We start from the raw sequence: 4,868 nt of genomic DNA, 5'->3' as shown, positions 1-4,868 counted from the left end.
GATCCAAGGTTTTCTAGGGTTGCATGTACACTTAGGAGTGTTAGAATTGCTCAAAACCCTTCACAAACATCATTAGCAGTTTGATCATTCTTCAAGATAGATTGGAGAGGGATTAAATAAGAGTCAAGTACAACCATTTTTTGAAGATACAGTCGAATTTACACCATTGGATATCGTCGGGTGTGATGGAAGATTCCTTAAGATGGTAAAAAAGAGGAGTAGCCAATATAGTGGGTCTGGAAATGCTCCTGTCATGAATCATAACTAAGTCGATCTAAATCCAAGACTAAAGGAACATAAGAGTTAATATTAGTAATTCCACACATATTATCACATGAAGAAGTAGGATGAGAGCAATGGAGAAGGAAGAAGGAGAACCGAGAATTGAGAAGCCATACAGGGAGATCAGCAAGAAATAGAAAGATACAACTATTAGGGTTCAAAGGCCTGATACCATATTAAGCTAAGTATTTTCCGATATCAATGTAGAATACATGTCAACAAATATAGACACACAATACAATCAAAAAATGGATAAGCTAGGAGGGATAGAATACATGGGTCACACTCACAAATACATACATCAATATACTATAAATACAACAAAAATATATTAACATAAATAAATACAACTAACACAATATGATTACCTCTAAGTAAGACTCCTTATCTATTAGTCAAAATAAAACACAACATACCCTTCCTGTGTCGGGATTAACAAGTGTAAAATGTTAGGAGGAAATAGGAGTAGCAATGTTAGGTTCATTAGCATGGCCAAAACCGCTCTGGCACCTTTCATTAGAATTCTCAAGCTCATACACCTTTCATTAGAAAACTTGTGTGTGTATATAAACCCTTTCAGAACTTATAGCAATAAGTCCCGAATGTTCAAACTATTTGCCATTTCTCACAATTCGAACTATGAAAAGGGATGCCGTAATCATACTTGAATTTGAGAACGCAATTATCACAACTGCTAACTCTAATGATATTAATCAATCCTTTAAAATCTATTAGTGAAACCATTTCCTCAAAATCATTTTCATGAAGTAGAGAGAAACCACTTACCACTTAGATTTTGTGGTGTATGTGTTCCTATCCATGTTAATTTGTCATTTCCAACCATTATCATAAGACAAGGTTTATGACAAATTCAAACTCATATGGACTGAACTTGCTTAATATTAATTTCTTGTCATCCAGTAGCACAAGGGCCTACTAGTGCTTCGAAGTTATTGAGCAGCTCACTCATATAGATCAATGCACTTTCACTAATCAAGGTGCTTTGCTTTATGTAGTCAAATGAAAACCGTAGAACTCATAAGCATTGCCAACTCACCTGGAATGGACACAAAAAAAAGAATGTGTCAACACGATAGGTCATAAACCTTAGGTCTTGTGCTAGTGATTACTAAAAGGTTTATTCTTGATTAGTTCCTGAAACTATTGAAGACTATTAAGACTCCCACTGACCTCTTGACATATAAGATTTTCTGTCAATGATCACTCCTCGACAAACAAATATTCAAAAGTTAGTGTGAGTTCTTATCAAGAAAACACTTCATATAATTGGTCTTAGTTGGTCTTTATTTTAACCAAAACATCACAACTACTAATTTCAAATGTGCTAGAACAAGAAAACATTTCCACTCCACATTTCATGAGATGTTCTAAACCCACTTAGAACATGTTACTCAAGGTACAACTTGGATTAACTAGAGTATAATTCTAAAACTTGATTTTGGAACGAAGTATGACTCATCTTATTGACTTAACCATTTCAACAATGTATGATTCCTCTTCTCAGTCATGTAAATGCACTAAGGTGTTCTTAGAGGATCAATTGTGACATGTTTTCATAATCATTAGGATGATCATAGAACATGATACTAAACTACTCTCCTTTCCTTTCAGATTGGAGAAACTTTTATTTTTCTGCCTAATGGATTCTTCTTATTCGTTCTGCTACACTTTGAAACTTTTCAAGGTATCAAAATTATACTTAATCTTATAAGCATAACATATTTACTGAACAAACAGAAAATCATGACGAATGGGCTTATCGTCCTTTGTGGTGGATCTGACCAGTCCACATCAATGTGTATTAGATCCTTTAGTCCTTCACTTGACTCACATATACATATGAACAAGGAATTAGTCTCAATTTACCAAGGATCACTACAAATAAAATTACATTTAGTGGCACAATTGTTTAGTGGCAAAAGATTTTTGTGTCACTATAATATGGGCTTTAGTGGCACATACTTTTTATGACACTATATGTTTTAACTAATCGATTTTTGGTTCCCTCTATCTTTCCCCACTTTTACGCCTAAAAATTTTAAAGAGGTCAAAAAGACGCGGCTCCCCGAAAATTCCATAAACCTTTTTAAATTATAGCAAAATGTTTAGGGCAACGAGGGTACAAGCCACAAAAATAATAGATATCCCTCACTTCGTTCATCTTCGCTCACCCTGTTCGTCTCCGCCATCAGCATCGTCAACTCACTGTCAGCCCTTTCCGTTGACCACTCACCGTCGGGCCCTCGTCGTGGATGTCGCCTCCAACGTCAGTCACCTTAGACGAAGCAATAGCAGGAGCCGGGATACACCGGGAACCACTATGTTATATGGTTGTAGCTTCATCCATCTGATCTCAGTTCGTCCACATAGCCATATTCAAAGGTATGATCATATTTGGTCATGTGATTGATTAATTGATTGGGCCGGATACATGTAATTTACGAAGATATTCAAAATAAAGATGATTTTTCTGATGCACTCGACCTGTTTGATTAAATGTCCGAGATAAAAAGTGGAAGTTAAAGTTTATATCTTAATCTATAAGAAGGTGAAGATGATGAACCGATTGCAATAGATAAAATGGTACTCAATAGCTACTAGATTCATGAATCTAAATTATAAAAATTCAATCCCTTTATCTTATGAACAATATAGATACTAAGAAGTCAAAATTGCTGAAAAATAATGGTTTTACAAATCCAATACAAAATGGTAATATGGTCATTTTGTCATGCATATAAATTCTTTTTCATTTTTAGTTTGAGTGACTCTTTTGTGATTCAGGTGTAGTGCGCAGTTGTACATATGGGGTAAAGTAAAGAACAATTGTGATAAGTGGACATACCCTCAACCTCACATGAATCTCAGGTTCTGCCTTATTCTCTAAATCGTTGTTAACAATATTAGTCAGTTTCAAATGATACACAAAAAAATATTGTTTTTTTTTTGTCTACACTTACTCATCAGTGAGTTATGTCCAAATCATCAACCACACATTTTTTTAAAATCCTCTTATATTTGGTAGTCATAGTCTTTAATTACTACACAATTTTTTTCTCAATTGCAATTGTTGTTGCCAAAAGAACAGAGATTGTGTATCATCTACAAGAGATGCATCTTCGTGTAAGTTTTTCTTTTTAGCCATTGAAGTGTTATTTTTTATTGGGGGTTTGTTGTAGGTATCTTACATGTGGTGCTAGGGCGGGGAAGCTTTTATGTTTGGTTATGATTGTTGATATATATCTTAAGGAAATTATCACAAGTGTGCCAGGTATATTTTCATGTTAAAATTACAAAACTACCCCTAATATTTGTACAAAAATTTTGTAGCCGGATATGATAGTTTAGGTGGTACCTGATTTAAAACTAAATAGATCACTCAGGTTATAGATGTTTACCCCTCCCCCTGATCTTGACCACCTGTTAACTGTAAATGTTTTTTTAATGTTGCTTATAACTTACTCTGTTTTTTATTTTACTTGTTTATATTGCTAGTTAATATTTTGTTAATGTTGTTTGTTGTTTATGGCTTTATTCTACTTGTATTAGTAATGTTGTTTAATGTTTACTTGTTTTGTTTATACTGTTCATGAATCTTGAGTTCATGACTTCCTGTAAGAATGAGGCAGTTGACCCAGCTGGTAAATATGGAGCACAAGTTGCGAGAGAAAACTAGAGTGTCTTTCAACATGTAAGTTTTATCTTTTTATCTTTTTTTAATAAAATTCTGTTTTTTTATTTAAATATATGTTTTTATTATTGCTGGAAATTTAGTTTTTTTATAGTTAGAAATATATTTTTCTCACTGAAAATATGTTACTTTCAGCTAAAAAACTATTTTTTAGATATTATTCTTAAAATTCCATGTTTTTACAAAGCTTACTTTGTTTTATTCTCTTTCTTGTTGTAGCTTCACGCGAAGAAATGAAATAGATTGGCATAATCTAGGTTGAGTGACATGGTGTTTGTTAAATTCAGTCGCGGCTTGGACCAGATGAAGGCTTTGTAGGCTTACCATACTTGGGTGTATATGAATAGTATTGGAATAAACTTGAGTATATTGGAAGATTCAAGCTAGATGTAATAGAGTATGGTTATATTGATCGTATTATAAGTGATATAGGGATTCAATGTTGTTAGACAAGTAAACTTTTATTTTAAGTAGTTATATTGTTTATCCATTTATTATGTTATTTTTCTTTATATTATTTTATATTTCATATAAAATTAAAATAAAAATTGGTCCTAATTATTAATATAAATTTTCCATGCTAAAAAGTGCCACTAAAAGTATGAAAACAATATTTGTTTTAACAGTTAAATAGTGTCACTAAAACCTACATGTGTTTTAGTGGTATAATCGAAAAGTGCCACCAAAACCCAATTAAGCTGCAGCGACACAACAATAAAGTGCCACTAAAGACCTTTAATGGCAACGCTTTTAGTGGCACTATTTTTTTGTGCCGCTGATTGTCTAGGGGGCTTTTAGTGGCACTTTTTTTGGTTTTTAGTGGCATTTTTTCTATGCCACTAAATGTCATTTTATTTGTAGTGTCGATCAAGAT

At 33.1% G+C, this 4,868-nt stretch overlaps 1 long non-coding RNA gene across 1 annotated transcript; it reads left to right on the top strand.

Annotated features, from left to right (window-relative positions):
- The first annotated feature begins 2,395 nt into the window (after positions 1 to 2,395).
- Positions 2,396 to 4,484, top strand: LOC145159260 (uncharacterized). The gene is made up of 4 exons (XR_013737586.1): positions 2,396 to 2,685; positions 3,088 to 3,171; positions 3,483 to 3,994; positions 4,214 to 4,484. It is a non-coding gene; the product is annotated as an uncharacterized LOC145159260 (long non-coding RNA).
- Positions 4,485 to 4,868: the final 384 nt, after the last annotated feature.

Source organism: Lactuca virosa, chromosome 2 (assembly GCF_052849685.1).
Source record: "Lactuca virosa cultivar CGN04683 chromosome 2, Lactuca_virosa_CGN04683_v6, whole genome shotgun sequence".
Classification (NCBI taxonomy): Eukaryota; Viridiplantae; Streptophyta; class Magnoliopsida; order Asterales; family Asteraceae; genus Lactuca; species Lactuca virosa.
This window is presented reverse-complemented; position numbering and strand designations above follow the sequence as displayed.